Source organism: Ahaetulla prasina, chromosome 3 (genome assembly GCF_028640845.1).
Source record: "Ahaetulla prasina isolate Xishuangbanna chromosome 3, ASM2864084v1, whole genome shotgun sequence".
Lineage (NCBI taxonomy): Eukaryota > Metazoa > Chordata > Lepidosauria > Squamata > Colubridae > Ahaetulla > Ahaetulla prasina.
This window is the reverse complement of record NC_080541.1, coordinates 227,355,374-227,376,544: the sequence shown is the minus strand read 5'-3', so window position 1 is coordinate 227,376,544 and position 21,171 is coordinate 227,355,374. Positions and strand designations below refer to the sequence as shown.

The window sequence follows — 21,171 nt, the reverse complement described above, 5'->3', positions numbered from 1 at the left end:
TTAGAAGAAAATATTATAATTTGCGAATCCTCGGTGCAACCTTTGAGCGTGAGGCTTTTCTCGCGGATGTTTTCGTGACCCAACTAGGGAATATCATCAGTGCTGGAAGGGAGGGGGATTTGCAGGGAGGGAGGGAGGAAGGAAGGAAGGAAGGAAGGAAGGAGGATTGGCAGGAGGAAAGATGAGAGGGAGGAGGAGGAAGGAAGGAAGGAAGGAAGGAAGGAAGGAAGGAAGGAAGGAAGGAAGGAAGGAAGGATTGGCAGGAGGAAGAAGGGAGGAGGAGGGAGGAGGAGGGAGGGATGGAAGGAAGGAAGGAAGGAAGGAGGGGATTGGCAGGAGGAAAGAAGGAAGGAAGGAAGGAAGGAAGGAAGGAAGGAAGGAAGGAAGGAAGGCAGAAAATTCTCACCCCAGGCCAAGTCTCGGAATCAAATACCTGAAAATAACAACAAGGCCCCATTTTTTTTCCTTTGACTTCGTTCTCCCGGCCTCCCCAAAAGGCTCCAGGTGAGCTACAAACCAGGTCAAACCCCCCAATTAAAGTACAACAGGAGGTCCGGGCAAAATCGTTAGAATAATTACCATTCCCTTGCAGGCTTCTAACCTGCTCAGCCCTTCCCTCGTACGCTCCATTCCAATCATTCCCCCCCCCCTTTGGAAGCTTTAGAAGAAAATATTATAATTTGCGAATCCTCGGTGCAACTTTTGAGCGTGAGGCTTTTCTCGCGGATGTTTTCGTGATCCAACTAGGGAATATCATCAATGCTGGAAGGGAGTTGGGTTTGCAGGGAGGGGGAGGAGGAGAAGGAGGAGGAGGAGGAGGAGGAGGAGAGCTGTGGAGTCCTTGGAGGTCTCTGAGTTTGGTTGTTTCCTTGCAGACGTTTCTGGGTAACATAACCAGTCCTAGTAGGGAGTGGGGTTTGGGAGGAGGAGGAGGAGGAGAACTGTGGAGTCCTTGGAGGTCTCTGAGTTTGGTTGTTTTAGACGTTTCATAGAATAGAATAGAATAGAATTTTTATTGGCCAAGTGTGATTGGACACACAAGGAATTTGTCTTGGTGCAGATGCTCTCAGTGTACATAAAAGAAAAGATACCTTCATCAAGGTACAACATTTACAACACAATTGATGATCAATATATCAATATAAATCATAAGGATTGCCAGCAACAAGTTATAGTCATACAGTCATAGTGGAAAGAGATTGGTGATGGGAACTATGAAACGATTAATAGTAGTGCAGATTCAGTAAATAGTCTGACAGTGTTGAGGGAATTATTTGTTTAGCAGAGTGATGGCCTTCGGGAAAAAACTGTTCTTGTGTCTAGTTGTTCTGGTGTGCAGTGCTCTATAGCGTCGTTTTGAGGGTAGGAGTTGAAACAGTTTAGGTCCAGCATGCGAGGAGTCTGTAAATATTTTCATGACCCAACTAGGGAACATCATCAGTGCTGGAAGAGAGCAAGGTGTGCTATCTGTTCATATATAAGTGGCTTGCCTTGTCAATATCCATGGGAGTGTTTTATTCTTGGTGGTTCTTTGGTTAGGCTGCGGTTTACTGTTCGATTTGTTTATTCAGTTGGTATTGGTGTATGGTGAATTGGTGTAAGGAACGCCCTTCTGGCACTGATAATGTTACCTAGTTGGATCATGAAACGTCTGCAAGGAAACGACCAAGCTCTGAGAGCACCAAGGACCCCACAGTCGTCATTGTCCTCCTCCTCCTCCTCCTCCTCCTCCTCCCAAACCCCACTCCCTACTAGCACTGATTATGTTACCCAGTAGGGTCATGAAACGTATGCAAGGAAACAACCCAGCTCAGAGAGCACCAAGGACCCCATAGTTCCATTCTGAGCTAGAAATATTCTCTTCTATCAATATTGCTGTCACCAAACCTGCGTAGTCTTTCGTGAATCTTCCGCAATTCAGTTAAACGTGTTCCTTAAATATTTTTTTTTTGCACTTCCCTAAACTTTTCATTTTATCATCGATCCGACGTACTCCTGATTATTCTGACAATCTGATTAATTAGCCAAATCCAACCTTTCTCAAGCTCTGAGGTTTTAAATTGGAAACTGGACGTCAACTCCCAGAATTCCCCTATAAATCCTCTGAATTTTTTAGTGTCAAACTTGCCAGAGAAACTTCAATCTCACAAATAAATTCATGCAACCCCTTGAACTTGGTTAGAGTGGACTCTGATTTGATTTCTTAATTTTTAGAGGAGGCAAGTTTGCATTTTGCGTGAATGGAGGCCATTAGATTTATTTATAGGTTAGAATTGGAGGCCTTTGAACTCTGGTGCTCGAGAAGACTCCTGCGAGTCCCTTGGATTGCAAGGCCATCCAACTGGTCAGTCCTAGAGGAGATCAACCTTGACTGCTCTTTAGAAGGCCAGATCCTGAAGAAGAAACTCAAATAGTTTGGCCACATATGAGTAAATTTAGGAAATATTTTGTATTAGATTTATTTCTGAAGGAGAGGGGAATTGAGAGTGTGATTATGTGTGGAGTGACTAGAGATTATAATTTAGGAATTATTTTGGATTATGATTGTTAGTTTTGATACCCTGCATTTTGTTCTGGGAAGTTGGGGTGGGGGTGGGGGTAAGGGGAGGGAATTGGGGGTTGAGGGTAGAGGATGGAGTGATGGTTAATGTACAGGGATTATTGAAGATGTATAAATATAATTAATGTAGGGTCGGGTCTGCCCAGTTACCATTTTAGAACGGTGGGGAGGGAGAAAAGAGGAGAGAGTAGGAGGTAGGAAAGAGGAGAAGAGGAAGGAAGAGGGGTAGAAGAGGGAGAAGGAAGGCGTAGGGTGGAGGGAGGAGAGGATGTAGATAAGAGAAAGAGAGGAAGGTCTGGAAAGTAAAAGAAGGTAGAAGAGGGAAGAGTGTTAAAAAGGGGTGGTGGTGACTGGGCAAGCCCGACTAATTGTATATAACTGTACATTGGATGAGCTGTTTGATATGATTGTAAAAATAAAACTTTTTTATGAAAAAAAAAAAGAGAAGGAAGGACTCACTGGAGAAGAGCCTAATGCTGGGAACGATGGAGGGCAAAAGAAGAAGGGGACGACAGAGAACGAGGGGGCTGGATGGAGTCACTGAAGCAGCAGGCATGAGTTTAAATGGACTCCAGAGGATGGTAGAGGACAGGAAGGCCTGGAGGAACATTGTCACAATGGGTCAGACATGACTTTGCGACTAATAACAAAATAATTGGAGGGTGAAGGGGGGGGAATAGAATCATCTTCTTTTAACGACCCCATAATCCCTTGCAGGGTGGAATCTGGGCAACTAAATGGAGCTGAGTGTTTACTGGCCGGATGCCTTTCTTGTCACCAGTGCGGAGTTTTTCCCCCCAGCAGATATATTCTCATTGTGCCCAGAGAGAAAAATATCTGCCTCTACCTAGGATCGAACTCACAGCCTCTAGATTCTGAGGCGAGAGATCCACCTCTGGACCACTGCACCACTGGGGCAGGGTGGGGGGAAAGTGGAAACAGAAGGACATATATTAAATAGAGATTGCTTTAAATTTCCAACCCTGAATAAACTCTGTGAATTATTACATCGCTCGGTAGGGAAACCTAAGTCCATTTGAATATGCTTATTAAAGCATAACCGCTCAATGTTCACACCAAGGCAGCAATGCATTTAAATGCGCTGGAATTCCTTTTTCGCAACACCCTAGAATGACAATTAAAGCTGCCATTGTTGTTGTTGTTCTTATCATTCAAAATGGCTTATTAAAATAAGTGGGCGGTGTATAAATTAGCTATAATTGGACAGAAACCTCTGGCGTCTTTCTTTTAGATCCGTCGGGTTTCTTTTCTTTTCTTTTCTTTTTTTAACCTCAACAAATTTAAGACGTACGGACTTCTATAACTGTCTGGTTCGGTTCTGCAACCCAACAAGAAAAACACAGACTTCAGAGGATAATTAGAACTGCAGAAAAAATAATTGCTACCAACCTGCCTTCCATTGAGGACCTGTATATTGCACGAATCAAGAAGAGGGCCATGAAAATATTTGCAGATCCCTCGCATCCTGGACATAAACTGTTTCAACTCCTACCCTCAAAATGACGCTATAGAGCACTGCACACCAGAACAACTAGACACAAGAACAGTTTTTCCCCGAAGGCCATCACTCTGCTAAACAAATAATTCCATCAACACTGTCAGACTATTTACTGAATCTGCACTATTAATCGTCTCATAGTTCCCATCACCAATCTCTTTCCACTTATGACTGTATGATTATAACTTGTTGCTGGCAATCCTTATGACTTATATTGATATATTGATCATCAATTGTGTTGTAAGTGTTGTACCTTGATGAACGTATCTTTTCTTTTATGTACACTGAGAGCATATGCACCAAGACAAATTCCTTGTGTGTCCAATCACACTTGGCCAATAAAAATTCTATTCTATTCTATTCTATTCTATTCTATTCTATTCTATTCTATTCTATTCTATTCTATTCTATTCTTCAACTCCCAGAATTCCCCAGCCGGCCTTGCCATTCAGCCAAGTTGGTCCTTAACCAGCCTCCACTGCATCATTCTTTCTGAAACTCAACTTATAACCCACTCATTTAATGACCGTTGAAAGTTACGGCACTGAAAAAAAGCCACTTGTGACCGTTTTTCACACTTATGACTGTTGGAGCATCCCCATCGGAGCTGGTATTCAACCGGTTGTGCCGGTTTGGGAAAACTGCCCAAATTTAGGGACATTTTTGAGGCCGGGTGATTGCGTGGAAGGCAAGCGAGCGAGCAGGGGTGAAATGCTCCCGGTTTGGACCGGATTACGCAATCCGGTACCAATGAGGGCGGGTAGTTCAGAGAACCGGTAGCAAAAATCCCTGCCCCCCCTCCCCACACTTCCCAGCCTCACTGTTCCTCTTCTCTGTCCCTGAAGCTCTCGGTGGTGATATAGCTGCAAATGGCCTTAAATGACTGCCCTTTGAAGCACCGCACTACAGCTGATCAGCGCTGTAGGTAGCTAGTAGACAGGTGCCTCTGTTTTTAAAGAAGGTAGACTGGTGCACTCCCCAAAAAATGGCAATTAGTAGACCGGTGCCTCTGTTGTTAAAGAAGGTAGACCGGTGCCTCCCAAAAAAGGCAATTAGTAGACCGGTGCCTCTGTTGTTAAAGAAGGTAGACAGGTGCGCTCCCAAAAAATGGCAATTAGTAGACCGATGCCTCTATTTTTAAAGAAGGTAGACCGGTGCCTCCAAAAAGAAGGCAATTAGTAGACCGGTGCCTCTATTTTTAAAGAAGGGATACCGGTGCCTCTAAAAAAAAAGGCAATTAGTAGACCGGTGCCTCTATTTTTAAAGAAGGTAGACTGGTGCGCTCCCAAAAAAAGGCAATTAGTAGACCGATGCCTCTATTTTTAAAGAAGGTAGACCGGTGCCTCCAAAAAAAAGGCAATTAGTAGACCGATGCCTCTATTTTTAAAGAAGGGAGACCGGTGCCTCCAAAAAAAGGCAATTAGTAGACCGGTGCCTCTATTTTTAAAGAAGGTAGAGTGGTGCACTCCCAAGTTTTGTATACTTTATTATTTTTATTATTTATGATTATTGGCCATGCCCATTCAGTCACCTGACCACCAAGCCACACCCACCAATTAAGCCACGCCCACAGAACCGCTAGGGAAAATTTTTAGATTTCACGCCTGAGAGCAAGCAAAGCACATGGTGGAAAGCCGGGCGCATGCACAGAAGGCCGGGCGTGGGAAGCGAACACGCGCAGCAAACCGGTGGTAAGAATATTGGAAACCCACCGCCGATCGCCATGGTCCCGTGATCAAAATTCAGCAGCTTGTCAACTGACTCATATTTATGACGGTGTCCCGAGGGGGAGGGTGTCACGTTATCTCCTTTGGTGACCTTCCGGAAACCAAAGTCAAAGTCAAAATCTGGGGAAGCCAGATTCACTTAACAACGGTGTGACCGGCTTAGCAACTGCAGTGAGTCATTTAACGACCGTGGCAAGAAAGGTCGTAACACGGGGCGAAACTCACTTCACAGATGTCTCGCTTAGTCTCAGAAGCTTAGGGCTCAGTTATGGTCCTAAGTCGAGGATTATGGTGATGATTTTTATAAAATTCTTTGTTGAAAAAAGATTTGTATTGATCCTTCAAGAAACCAACAGAAAGCTGACGGGTCATGAATATCCCGATTATAGGTAGTCCTCGACTTATAACCGTCCATTTAGCGACTGTTCAATGTTACAATGGCGCTGAAAAAAGGGATTTATGACCGTTTCTCGCACTTATGACCTTTGTAGCATCTCTGTGGCTATATGAACAAAATTCAGGTGGCCACTGACTCATATTTATGACGGATGCAGTGTCTCGGGGTCACGCGATCCGCCTTTTGTGACCTTTTTGACAACCAAAGTCAAACGGGAAACCAGATTCACTTAACGACCACCTTACTCTCTAATCAGCTGCCGCGATTCACTTAACAGCGGTGGTCGCTGAAATGGGACAAAACTCACTGTACAAATTTCTCATTCCGCAAGATAAATTCGGGGCGCAATTGTGGTCGTAAGTCGAGGACTTACTCACATCTGCCAGGACATTTCCGTAGCAAAAGAAAGACGTTTGATTTGTTAATCTACTATCTCACAGAAATTCCCCTGCTGCTTCTATTCTTGTTTGAAGAGAATAAAAATGAGATTGAATTCCAGAGTGAGAAGTCATAAACTCCTTGGTTTCAAAGCATCGTGGTTAATAAGTGACTCGGGTTTAAAACCTGCTCCCCCCACCCACCCACCCGACTTTCATTAAGCCTGTTTGCTCCAAGCTATTCCTGCTTACTCTCAGGGTGCTTCTCTTGAATTATAAGGAGCTGAGCAACCTTGGGAGATATGAGCACAAAACAACTCACGGCTTAGTTTAACCAAGGGGTTCGACCCATTTTGTGAGATCTGGCATAATGGCAGGATGGAGCTTCCTTTTAGAGACGCAGTCTATCCTTGAATCATCGATGCTAAGAGAAGAGGACCAGATAGGGAGTCCACAGCAGGTAGGCCCAACATTGATGACGCTAAGAGAAACATGTGTAAAATGAGTTTTGCGCCATTTTTACAACCTTTCTTGGCACGGTTGTTAAGTAGATCACTGCTGTTGATAAGTGAATAACTTGGTTGTTAAGTGAATTGCTCCCATTGATAAGTTAATAACTTGGTTGTTAAGTGAATCACTGATGCTGATAAGTTAATAACTTGGTTGTTAACTGAATTGCTCCCATTGATAAGTTAAGTTAATAACTTGGTTGTTAAGTGAATCATTGCTGTTGATAAGTTAATAACCTGGTTGTTAATTAAATTGCTCCCATTAATAAATTAAAAATAAAACGGGGTTTTATTATTTTTATCGCAATTTTTTAATATTCGGCCTTATTTAATAAGTTTTTTAATTGGTGTTTTATTTTGTATTTATATGTATGTTTTTATTAGGCTGTAAACCGCCCTGAGTCCCCTGGGAGATAGGGCGGTATAAAAATGCGATAAAATAAAATAAAATAAAATAAATAATAATCTGGTTGTTAAGTGGATCACTGCCATTGATAAGTTAATAACTTGGTTGTTAAGTGAATCACTGATGCTGATAAGTTAATAACTTGGTTGTTAAGTGAATCACTGATGCTGATAAGTTAATAACTTGGTTGTTAACTGAATTGCTCCCATTGATAAGTTAAGTTAATAACTTGGTTGTTAAATGAATCATTGCTGTTGATAAGTTAATAACCTGATTGTTAATTAAATTGCTCCCATTGATAAATGAAAAATAAAACGGGGTTTTATTATTTTTATCGCAATTTTTTAATATTCGGCCTTATTTAATAAGTTTTTTAATTGGTGTTTTATTTTGTATTTATATGTATGTTTTTATTAGGCTGTAAACCGCCCTGAGTCCCCCGGGAGATAGGGCGGTATAAAAATGCGATAAAATAAAATAAAATAAAATAAATAATAATCTGGTTGTTAAGTGGATCACTGCCATTGATAAGTTAATAACTTGGTTGTTAACTGAATTGCTCCCATTGATAAGTTAATAACTTGGTTGTTAAGTGAATCACTGCCATTGATAAGTTAATAACCTGGTTGTTAAGTGAATCGCTTCCATTGACAAGTTAATAACTTGGTTGTTAAGTGAATCACTGCCGTTGATAAGTCAATAACCTGGTTGTTAAGTGAATCTGGGTTCCCCATTGACTTCGCTCGTCGGAAGGTCTCAAAAGGAGATCACATGATCCCAGGTCATTGCAACCGTCATAAATATGAACCACCTGCCAAGTATCCAAATTTTGATCACGTGAGGCTGCAGAGGTCATAAGTGCGAAAAACGGTCCCAAGTCACTTTTTTCATTGCCGTTGTAACTTTGAATGGTCACTAAATGAACCGTTATAAGTCGAGGTCTATCTGTAGACTTTTAAGACTGCAGCGTCAGAGCCTAGCGTGGATTTGAGAACTGCAGTGTTGTACACTTACTCACACCCACGCTGGTGGATAATCCTAATTATAGGGTGCAGAAACAGGCCACTCTGCCAGGCCAAATACCTACAGAAAGACAACCCTTTCGCTACAGCAGCCCAGACGGCTTCTCAAACGGGGAGCCAAACTCTAAAGTAAAAACCAAAACCAAAATATAAAAATAAGAGAACCTCTTTAACTCTTTCCCACCACTTTCCAAACTTTTCCAAACTTACAACTTCGCTGGTTGAAAAATAGCAAAATCAAAAAGAGAGAAAGAGAGAAGCAAAAAAATAAATAAAAAATCTCGTATTTCTCAAAGCAAGCCTTTCGTCTGAGGTCAAACGGCCGGCACACCTATTCCAAGAATTCTTCAAACTTTTAAGCAATGCCTAAGTAAAGCCCTTCCCCCCCCCCACCCCCCCACCCCCGTCCTTCGGAGGACTCAATTCATGTGCTTCAATTTTCTGTTTCCCAAAACTCACAACTTGCGGGCTTCCTGGCAAAGATATTTGGCAGATTGTTTGGTTTTCCCATCCAATCTCCCTCAAGCTGAAGACAGTGGTATGTCATGAGTTACATAAGTATGAACACTTAGAGGAGAGGAGAGGAGAGGAGAGGAGAGGAGAGGAGAGGGGAGGGGAGGAGGAGAGGGGAGAAGAGAAGAGAAGAGAAGGAAGGAAGGGAAGGGAAGGAGGAAGAGGAGGAGGAGAAGAGAAGAGAAGAGAAGAGAAGAGAGAAAGAGAAGAGGAGGAGAAGACAGAAAGAAAGGAGGAGGAGGAGAGAAAAGGAAAGAAAAAAGAAAAGAGAACTGAGAAAGAGAGAAGAGAAAAAGAGAAAAAGAGAAAAAGAAAGGAAAAAGAAGAGAAATGAGAGAGAGGAGAAGAGAAAAGGAAAGAAAAAAGAGAAGAGAGAAGAAGAGAAATGAGAAAGAGAGAAGAGAAGAAAAGAAAAGGAAAAGAAAAAAGAAGAGAAGAGAAGGGGAAGGGAAGGGAGGAGAGGGGAGAGGAGAAAAAGGATGAGAGAGAGCGAGGAGAGGAGAGGAGAAGACAAAAGGAAAGGAAAAAAGAAAAGAAAAAAGTAGAGAAGAGAAAAGACGAAAAGAGAAAAAGAGGAGAGAAAATAAAAAAGAGAAGACAAGAGGGGAAAAAGGACAAAATAAAAGAAGAAAGGAGAAAAGAAGGAAGGAAAAGCGAGAAGAGAAGAGAAGAAGGAAGGGAGAAGAAAAGAAGGAAGAGAAGACAAAAGAAAACAAGGGAGCAGAAAGAGAAGGGGAAAAAGAAAAGGATGCCCCTTATTGTCATAGCATGAAAATCCGAAAGAAAGGAGGCGAAGCTTCTTCCGAACTCTCCTTTTTAATCTCCAGCCATCCCAGGACCAAACAAAACTTTTGCAAAAAGTTTTCTGCAAAACTTTTTGCTTCCGAAATGATGGGCAGCTTCTCCCCAGCCTCATCCTCAGCCTTCCACTCTCCCAAAAGTTTCAACCTTGCAAAAATTCTCCCAGATCCTCCTTCTTCCTTCCCTCCTTCCCTCTTCCCCCCACCCACCCCCAGCCGCCCCATTTTCCCCCTTCCCGGCCAAAGTTCATCCTTAGGGAAATCCCCCCCAGCACCCCCACCGATCCACGACCTCCCCCACTCCACGCTCCTAACCGGGAGCGAAAAACCTCCAGCCGGAGAAACAAGAAGCTGGGCTCTCTATCTGTTGAATTTCTGCCTGCCTTGCTTGCCTGCTTAGCCAGATAGTTGTCAAAAAAATCCCATCGCGGGGAAACCGCAAAAAGAATCGTTCCGTAGGAAAGTCGCCTGCTTTTTCGGGGTCCCTCTCTTTAAGAGGTTTGAGGTCCAGCAGAAATGTGATGCGAGGGCGGGGGGGCTGATCCTCAAAACGGGGGGTGGGTGGGCAGGTTGAACCCCAAAACAAAGGCTTTTTTTTTTTTTACCTGGTTTAGCAAAGAAGCCGAGATCGCGGAGCAGGAATCAGCCAGCCGCGGCTTCTTTCTTTCCCAGCAATAACCGTTTTGCTCCTGTGCAGGCAGGCGGGTATTAAATTTACCAGCTGACCTGAGGCTCAGGTAACCAGGTTGCACAACTTCCTGTTTACCTGGGCAATTCTCTTTCCTGTGCTTTTTTTTTTTTTTAATTTTTTTGCACACCAGACAGTCTCGGTGCAAAGCTAAGATCTCTGAGCTGCCTGCATCCCAGATCTGCATGGAAAAAGGGTGCCCTGTTCGGATTCAGCAAAATGCACACACACACACACACAATCATAGGTCGTTGGTGTTCTCTGAGCTTGATTGGGGTGTTCTTGGTTTGTTTGTTTTTTTGCAGACATTTCATGATCCAACTAGGGAACATCATCAGTCCTAGAAGGGAGTGAGGTTGGTGGGGGAAGGAGGAAGAGGAAGAGGAGGAGGACCACGACAACACTAAAAGCTGAATTCCCTATCTGTTGAAATCTGCTTGGCTGCCAGATTTATTTTATTTTATTTTATTCTATCCTATCCTATCCTATCCTATCCTATCCTATCCTATCCTATCCTATCCTATCCTATCCTATCCTATCCTATTCTATTCTATTCTATTTTATTTTATTTTATTTTGCCAAACACAACAGTATATATAAGTATAAGCATGAAATAACCATACAAATTGGATACAACCAAAGGGAACATTAGGACAGGAACGGTAGGCACGCTGGTGCTCTTATGCACGCCCTATCCTGGGCAACGAAAGAGTTTCACTCAAGAAAGAGGAGAGCCATTCTATGGGAAAGTCAGCTGCTCTTTCGTGGTCTCCCTCTTTACAGGCTTGAGATCCAGCAGAAATGTATAGCGGGGGGTGGGATGATCCCAGAAATGGAGGGAGGGGGGCCTTGAATCCCAAAGCAGAGGCCCTTGTTATCTAGTTTGCAAAGAAACCGAGATGGCGGAGGAATCCTGCATCCGGTTTTGGTCGCCACATCTCAAAAAAGATGTTGAGACTTTGGAAAAGTGCACAGAAGAGCAACTATTTATTTATTTATTTTTATTTATATATTTGTCAAACACAACAATATATATAAGTATGAAATAACCATACGAATTGGATACAACCAAAGGGAACATTAGGACAGGAACGGTAGGCACGCTGGTGCTCTTATGCCCGCCCCTTACAGACCTCTTAGGAATGGGGTGAGGTCAACAGTAGATAGTTTTTGGTTAAAGCTTTGGGGATTTTGGGAAGAGACCACAGAGTCTGGTAGTGCATTCCAGGTGTTAACAACTCTGTTACTGAAGCCATATTTTCTACAATCAAGATTGGAGCGGTTCACTTTAAGTTTAAATCTATTGTGTGCTCGTGTATTGCTGTGGTTGAAGCTGAAGTAGTCTTCAAAAGGAAGGACATTGTAGCAGATGATTTTATGAGTTATACTCAGGTCATGTCGAAGGCGGCGGAGTTCTAAATTTTCTAAACCCAGGATTTCAAGTCTGGTGGCATAAGGTATTTTGTTGTGATCAGAGGAGTGGAGAACTCTTCTTGTAAAATATTTCTGGACACGCTCAATTGTATTAATGTCTGAAATGAAGTATGGGTTTCAGGCAGGCGAGCTGTACTCGAGAAATGGTCTAGCAAATGTTTTGTATGCTCTGGTTAGTAGTGTAATCTTTCTGGAGAAGAAGCTAACTATGAGGATTAAAGGCCTGGAGGCTAAAACATACAAAGAGATTTCAGGAACTGAGTAATGGCCAGTCTAGTGAAAAGAAGGACTATGGGGGACATGACAGTGGTCTTCCAATATCTCAGGGGCTGCCCCAAAGAAGAGGGAGTCAAGCTATTCTCCAAAGCACCTGAAGGCAGGACAAGAAGCAACGGATGGAAACCAATCGAGGAGAGAAGCCATCTGGAATGAAGGACAAACTTCCTAACAGTGACATCAATCAATCAGTGGGACACCTTATCTCAGGGGTGAAATGCTCCCGGTTCGGACCGGATCGCATGATCCGGTAGCTATCGTGGCCGGTGGTTCGGCGATACGGTAGTAATGGCGGAGCAAATCTCCATCCACCCGCCCGGGTGTCATTACTTCCTGGTTTTAACCAGGAAGTAATGTGTTTTTTACCTTCTGCGCATGCACAGAAGCTCTGCATGCTCATGTGATGTGCGCATGTGGGCGGTGCATGCACTTCCGAACCAGTAAAGAAGGTAAGTAGATTTCACCCTTGCCTTATCTTCAGAAGTTGTGGGTGTTTCATCGTTGGAGGTTTTTAAGAAGAGACTGGACAGCCACTTGTCCGAAATGATATAGGGCAGTGATGGGGAACCATTTTGGCACCAAGTGCCCAAACCAGAATGTGTGAGCGTGCCAGCCACCTGGTGTTCAGGTTTCCCAGTGCCTGAAGGAAGTTCCGGAAGTCCAGAAACGGGTCCATTTCCAGCCTCTGGAAGGCCTCCAGAGTCCGGGGGAGGTTATTTTCACCTTCCCAGAGGCTCAAAGAAAGCCTCCAGTGCCTGGGCAGGACGAAAAATGGGCCTACCAGAAGTCCTGAAATGGGTCCGTTTCCGGCCTCCGGATGGCCTCCAGAGCCCGGGGGAGGCCGTTTTTGCCCTTCCAGAGGCTCAAGGAAAGCCTCCAGAGCCTGAGGAGGGCAAAAATGCCCTCCATATGGTGCAGGAAGCTGAGTAGGCCACACCCCTATGGCCACGCCCACCCAGCAACCAGGCAGAGAACCAGTTGCTAAAAATTTTTAATCACACCCCTGGTTTCCATATGTACGTCATACATTGTATATTACTCTGGTGCATGATCTTACTGTATATCATAATGGTATATACATATTGCACACACTATACCGGCACCAGTAGAATTTAGTCATATTAACCTGTTTGTGGTGTTTGTTAGGAAATTGTTATTTGCCTAACTAGTTGGCCAGGCAATATAAAAACTATGTATGTTTGTAGTAAGAAAGGTATTATATTGCTTTAAGGCTGCGCTGCATCATGCAAGCATCCTGATTGGCTGAGCTCTGTAGCCAATGTATAAAAGGACTACTAAATTATGGCTTGTGGGGAATCTACAGGGACGCTACAGCATTGTTACCTGATGACATGCTGCAACTGTATATTTGAGCTTTACGATCGTTGCTTGATAATGGCTAGTTACTGATTCCTCAATATTTACTGGCTGTTGTGTATTGAACTGTGTTTTGCCGAACTGAAAGAAGACCTTGTTTGTTGTGCAATTGTGTGTATGACCTGGATTGTTTTTGGACTATGACTTTGCCTTTTCCCTAAAAGTAAAAGAATATCAAATCCCAGTTTGTCTGTGTAGTGACTGTTATCGTCCACAACCCAGTCTCAGTCGTTTTCATGCGTAGGGTACTCTGCTTAATAGTCCACAACCTTGGTTGTGAACCCAGATTACCCTTAACAGTGCTATGTTGTGTTTAGGAGTCTGACAGCCCCGTGGGGTAGCAGCTGTCTTCAAACGTCGTTTTTAAACCTATTAAACTAGACGTTCCCAATTCCTGCAGCCATTCATCGTATTTTTTTCACCTCCTGCCAACCCCCCCACCGCCCCAATCATCTTTGTCGTTCTTCTCTGCGCTCTTTCCAAAGTGCTCCAGCAGGGGGTTGGACTAGATGACCTCCAAGGTCCCTTCCAACCTTATTGTTCTATGCGTCTCAACAATTTGGTTATTGTCCCTTCCTAGCAGACTCACACCAGGATCTAAGTGTGAACGGGGGGTTTCCCCCCAATCCTCCCCCCCTCCCCGCTTGGGAACATCAAAACAAGGAGAGCATCAAATTAGGAGTGACCTAATTCAATTCTTCCTCCATTTGGATGGATGGATGGATGGATGGAAACTACCTAGAATTCCTGCTGGATGAAAAGGTTTCTTTCTTTGGCTGAAGGACCCTCAAATTTCCCCTTCCTCTTGGATTGTCTATCTCCCTCCCTCCCCCTTGACTTCCCCATTGCCTTGAATCCCATCCTGCTTGCGTGCACAAAGACCTATTTTATACCCGGCTGCCAACTAGGGTCATTGGCAATGGGTGCCAATCTGGTGCCAGACCAGGAACGCAAGAAAAAGGAATTGCTCGCATCTCTCGAACTTCTGCATGAATTATTGCAGCCAGGCGAGAAAGGGGTGTGTGTGGTTTTTTTGCAACTGGACACACACACCCCCACAAACACTCACGCCCATGCCAACTAAGGCCAGGTGGATTTTCCACTTGAAAAGCACCATTCAGAGCTCAACCGAGCGCCAGACGAGAAAGGCTGAGTCTCAACAGCTCCCCCCCCCCGCTCTTTGCGGCCCCTTGGCCAGCAGCTGTTCTGGGGGGCCGACGAAGCACAAATCGAGATATGGAAGAATTCATTTGCACATTCCTGAACGTGAGTCTGGGACAGGAGTTGTGCAACCCGCTCCCTATTTGGGCCTTCCCGACAATTCTCTGGGGTTCTCCTAGATCTTTTTTTCGTGGTGGTCGTTATAGTTTAGTTTAGTTTTTTAGTTTTTAGTTTTTACTTTTATTTAGATTTTTATACCGCCCTTCTCCCGAAGGACTCAGGGCGGTGTACAGCCAAGTAATAAAACCATACAATATACACATTAAAACAAAAAACTTAAAACCAAGCATAATTATATAAATGGCCGAAATTTAAAACAGTCAATTTTAAAACCCTAAAATTCATACATAGCCCCAATAAAATTTATTAAAACTTTTAAGCCAGTTTGTTTTTAATTCAGATTTTTTTTTAAAAAAAATTATTTTCATCCTTTATTTTTTGGCTCTTTTTTTTTTTTAAATTAAGACGATCCTAGGATCGTCTTAATTTTTTTTAAAAAAAAGCCAAAAAATAAATGATGAATCCTTGAATACGCCGCCTTGTTCTATGCGCCGGTTGCACAAGCGCACACCCAACCTGCCGCTGATAAATAAATGAAATAAACGGTGTGAGCTTGCGCAGCCGGAGCATGGAACAAGCATGGAACAAGCAATATTCAAGGAGAGGGACTCCAGTAACTTTTGGACGCTGGCCTTCCCTAAGTATACGCCACGTGGTGAAGGAAGAGCGGGCGGCGGCTACGGGGCAAGACTGGTGTTGGGGAATGGTGCATTCCCTGGCCCAGTTGAGGCAGGTGGTGAGCAGATGGTGGCTCCCGGGTTTCAGAGGAATGAGGCATCCCTGGGCCCTGGGCCCTGACCAAAGGCGAAGGGCGAATGGGCAGCGAGCAGGCACCAGCTCCAGAGAAAGGCCGGAGTCAGGGAATGGGGCATTCCTGACCCGATTGGGGCAGGCGGCAGCTCCAGGGCCTCGGGGAATGGGCCCCGGCCCCTGACCGAAGGGCAAGCAGGTGGCGAGCTGCCTTCCCGGTGTCCCGGTGTCCAGCTTGCGAAGGCTGGACTGCGGGCCGTGGACTGGTTCGGGGGCGTGGCCAGCCAGCGATTGCTACCGGATCGGCGAACCAGACCCAATCTCCGCTACCTACTTGCCCGATCCGGTCCGATCCGGTAGCATTTCACCCCTGGTCCACCCCCCAAAACAATAAGCCAAACTTTATTTCGGAAGAGGAAAAAAAAATACGAATTTTGGCTATTTTAAAACAATCCAGCCGGCTCTTCTTCCCCGGAGCAATTTCCACCTGTCAAGTGGATTCCGTCTGGAGGTGGGGGTCATGACACCAGGTCACCCTTCATATAGGCTCCAGTTCGTCTGCCGCCCATTTCCGGAAGGATCTGTCTCGACACGTCGTTTTTCCCATCCCCTCTTCTTGTTTTCTTTTAAAGACAAGAAGTTGGAACTTCCCACCCAGGTTGGAAAAGGACACTGCGGAAATTGTGGGGCTCAAGGTAACACAAACTCTGCAACAAATCGCACCCAGGTCCCGGCAGGGAAGGGGCATCTGCTAAATCAGGGTTTATTGAACTTGGCTGCTTTAAGGTGGGTGGGATTCTGGGGGCTGCTGCTGAAGTCCAAATGGCCAAGTTTGAGAAACAGGGATTTGTTTATCCCAACCAGTCTCAACCTCCTACGTAGCATCTTCCAGGTTGCCTTGGACTGCAACTCCCATCATCATTGGTCATGTGAGCTGGGGATGATGGGGCGGTTCTCCCACCCATCAGCTCATCTAAAGTCTCGCTCTAGTGTTTTTTTAGGATGCAAGGAAGAACTTGGTCGGTTGGTCCTGTCCAATTGTCGCTTTCTTTTAAATCTCCTTCTCCTCCTTCTCCTCATCGCCTTCTCCTTCTTCCCCTCCACTTCCATCTTCTCATCATCTCTCCTATCTTCTCATCTTTTCCTTCCTTTTCTACTCCTTGTCCCTCTCCTCCTCTCCATCTCCTCCTTCTAATCTTCTACTCCATCTTCTCCTTCTCCTTCCTCTTGATACTCCTCCCTGTCCTCCTCCTCCTCATTGCCTTCTCCTTCTCCTTCTCCCCGCCACTTCCTTCACCTCCTCCTTCTTCTCATCTCTTCTATCTTCATCTCTTCCTTCCTCTTCTCCTCCTCCTCCCTCTCCTCCTCCTCCTCCCTCTTATTTCTAATCTTCATCTCCTCCTTCTCCTTCCTCTTCCTCCTTCCTCTTCTGCTCCTCTTCCTCCTCCTCCTCCTCCTCCTTCTCCTCCACCTCCTCCATCTTCTCCTTCTTCTCATTTCTTCTATCTTCTCATCTTCTCCTTCCTCTTCCTCCTTCCTCTCCTCCATCTTCTCATCTCTCTCTCCTCCTCCTCTTCCATCTTCTCCTTCTTTTCATTTCTATCTTCTCATCTTCTCCTTCTTCCTTCCTCTCCTCCATCTTCTCCTTCCTCTCCTCCTCCTCCTCCTCCTCATTGCCTTCTCCTTCTTCTCCTCCACTTCCTCCATCTTCTCTTTTTTCTCATCTCTTCTATCTTCTTGTCTTCTCCTTCCTCTTCTCTTCCTTCCTCTCCTCCATCTTCTCCTCCTCCATCTTCTCCTTCTCCTTCTTCTCTTCTATCCTCATCTTTTCTTCTTCTCCTCCTCCATCTTCTTTCTAATCTTCATCTCCTCCTTCTCCTTCCTCTTCCTCCTTCCTCTTCTGCTCCTGTTCCCTCTCCTCCTCCTCTTCTTCTTCTCATTGCCTTCTCCCTCCCCTCCCCCTCCTCCACCTCCTCCTTCTTCTCATCTCTTCTATTTCTCATCTTCCCCTTCCTCTTCTCCTCCTTCCTCTCCTCCATCTTCTCCTCCTCCATCCTCTCCTTCTCATATCTTCCCTCCCCTCCTCCTCCTCTTCCATCTTCTTTTCATTTTCTCCTCCTCCTCCATCTCCTCCTCCTCCTCCTGAGTCCATAAATGAAAGCCAGGCTTATCACAGAGTTTACAGAAACTCATTTTCCTCTGTTACAAGGCCAGCTGCCAAATGGGACCTTCCCTCCTTATTGAAGCTGCCTCTTTATTCATCTTATCAGGGTGATAAAGACCCAGCCCCTAATTACAGGAAGGAAGGAAGGAAGGAAGGAAGGAAGGAAGGAAGGAAGGAAGGAAGGAAGGAAGGAAGGAAGGAAGGAAGGGGAGGGAGGTTGGAAGGAAGGAAGGAAAGAAGGAAAGAAGGAAAGAAGGAAAGAAGGGAGGGGAGGGCGATTGGAAGGAAGGGAGGGAGGGAGATTGGAAGGAAGGAAGGAAGGAAGGAAAGAAGGAAAGAAGGAGGAGGAGGAGATTGGAAGGAGGAGGAGGAGGTTGGAAGGAAGGAAGGAAGGAAGGAAGGAGGAAGGAAGGAAGGAAGGAAGGAAGGGGAGGGGAGGGAGGTTGGAAGGAAGGAAGGAAAGAAGGGAGAAAGGAAGGGGAGGGAGGTTGGAAGGAAGGAAGGAAAGAAGGAAAGAAGAAAAGAAGGAAAGAAGGAAAGAAGGGAGGGAGGGAGGGGAGGGAGATTGGAAGGAAGGGAGGGAGGTTGGAAGGAAGAAGGAAGGAAAGAAGGAAGGAAGGAAGGAAGGAAGGAAGGAAGGAAGGAAGGGGAGGGGAGGGAGGTTGGAAGGAAGGAAGGAAGGAAGGGAGGGAGGGAGGGGAGGGCGATTGGAAGGAAGGAAGGAGGAGGAGATTGGAAGGAAGGAAGGAGGAGGAGATTGGAAGGAAAGAAGGGAGGAGGAGGAGGAGATTGGAAGGAAGGAGGAGGTAGGAAGGAAGGAAGGAAGGAAAGAAGGAAGGAAGGAAGGAAGGGGAGGGGAGGAAGGTTGGAAGGGAGGGAGGGAAGGAGGGAGGGAGGGAGAAAGGAAGGAAGAAAGGAAGGAAAGAAGGAAGGAAGGGGGGGCTGTGGGGTCCTTGGCGCTCTCTGAGCTGGGTTGTTTCCTTGCAGATGTTTCTTGACCCTACTGGGTAACATCATCAGTGCTAGAAGGGAGTAGGATGTGTGAAGAGGAGGAGGAGGAGGAGGAGGGGGTGGGAGACAGTAACAGTTCTGGGGTCCTTGGTGCTCTCTGAGCTTGGGAGTTTTCCTGCAGATATTTCATCATGCGTACCATAGGTTCGCCATCACGGGTGTAGGGTTTCCTGCCTGGGCAGGGGGTTGGACTAGAAGACCTCCAAGGTCCCTTCCAACTCTGCTATTATTATTATTATTATTATTATTATTATTATTATTATTATTATTATTATTATTATTATTATTATTATTATTATTAGTTAACCCCCCGCCTCTTCTTGGTGGCAGCCCCTCAAATACCGAAATATTTCAAAACAGGTCATTTTCGCTCCACGCAACCTGTTAAGGGAGATGATATCTAACTTCCCGGATAGAATAGGATAGAATAGAATAGAATAGAATAGAATTTTTTATTGGCCAAGTGTGATTGGACACACAAGGAATTTGTCTTGGTGCATATGCTCTCAGTGTACATAAAAGGAATAGAATAGAATAGAATAGAATAGAATAGAATAGAATAGAATAGAATAGAATAGAATAGAATAGAATAGAATAGAATAGGATAGAATAGAATAGAATAGAATAGAATTTTTATTGGCCAAGTGTGATTGGACACACAAGGAATTTGTCTTGGTGCATATGCTCTCAGTGTACATAAAAGGAATAGAATAGAATAGAATAGAATAGAATAGAATAGAATAGAATAGAATAGAATAGAATAGAATAGAATAGAATAGAATAGAATTTTTTATTGGCCAAGTGTGATTGGACACACAAGGAGTTTGTCTTGGTGCATATGCTCTCAGTGTACATAAAAGAAATAGAATAGAATAGAATAGAATAGAATAGAATAGAATAGAATAGAATAGAATAGAATAGAATAGAATAGAATAGAATAAACCCTTATGAACCTCTGCTGCTTATCACAAATGAAGCCATTCGGTTTTGTTTTGTTTTGGTTTCTCCTGAGAAAATGTCAACTGCCCATCAATCTTGGAGCCAAAAGCCCCTTTGGACGTGAATCAGCAAAGCGGGTGGCTGGCTTCCTGGGCTGAAGCTACCTGAGGCCAGGTGTGTTCCTTGTTTCCCTGCATGTCTGGATCCGTCTTTTTGCTTATTTGTTCTTTTGGGCTACGCCTGTAAGACTTCCGGGAAGAAGGAAGGGACTTCTGAGCATGTGTAAAATGACAGACCTGGTTCGGATGAATGAGTCACGTAAAAAGAAGGGAAATCCTTTAGACACCTGGACAAAAATAAAAGTTGCGACTTGTTTGGGCTTGGAAGGCAGGCCCGAGGCATTCAGAAATCTGCACGGAGCTCCCTTTGCTGTTTCTTCCTTTGTGACGCAAGCGGTCCTCGACCTACGACCACAATTGAGCTCCAAAATTTCGAGACAGTTGTTAAGTGAGCTTTCCCCCCATTTTAAGACTTTTTTTTTGCCAGAGTTTTGTTAAGCGAATACAACTTAACAACTGCAGTTGTTAAGTCAGTAACAAGGTTGTTTTTATTATTATTATTATTATTATATTATTTTATTTTTTTAACACAAAACACATAAACATAAAAACATTTTCAATCCAATTACTGTGTGTCGGTGGAGTGGTTACATATCTCTTATGTGCATTCAACATAGTAATGTAACATTAGATGAATTAAGGATATTTCTATCTAATGTTACATTACTTCCATACTTCCACCTCTCACAATACTTGACAACACAGTATCAACAGTAGAAACCTTCAAATTTCTGGGTTCTATCATATCGCAAGATCTCAAATGGACAGCTAACATCAAAAACATCATTAAAAAAGGACAACAAAGAATGTTCTTTCTGCGCCAACTCAGGAAGCTCAAACTGTCCAAGGAGCTGCTGATCCAATTCTACAGAGGAATTATTGAGTCTATCATTTGCACCTCTATAACTGTCTGGTTCGGTTCTGCAACCCAACAAGAAAAACACAGACTTCAGAGGATAATTAGAACTGCAGAAAAAATAATTGCTACCAATCTGCCTTCCATTGAGGACCTGTATACTGCACGAATCAAGAAGAGGGCCGTGAAAATATTTGCAGATCCCTCGCATCCTGGACATAAACTGTTTCAACTCCTACCCTCAAAACGATGCTATAGAGCACTGCACACCAGAACAACTAGACACAAGAACAGTTTTTTCCCAAAGGCCATCACTCTGCTAAACAAATAATTCCCTCAACACTGTCAGACTATTTACTGAATCTGCACTACTATTAATCGTTTCATAGTTCCCATCGCCAATCTCTTTCCACTTATGACTGTATGACTATAACTTGTTGCTGGCA

The 21,171-nt window shown here is 44.3% G+C and overlaps 1 protein-coding gene across 2 annotated transcripts in view; it reads right to left on the bottom strand.

Moving 5' to 3' along the window:
- Positions 1-10,525, bottom strand: part of FAM110A (family with sequence similarity 110 member A) — a 55,423-nt gene extending 44,898 nt beyond the window's left edge. For both annotated transcript variants that reach the window (XM_058177203.1, XM_058177205.1), the window contains exon 1: positions 10,436-10,525. The gene's annotated coding sequence lies outside the window, so the exon portion shown is untranslated. The remainder of the gene's footprint in view (positions 1-10,435) is intronic.
- Positions 10,526-21,171: the final 10,646 nt, after the last annotated feature.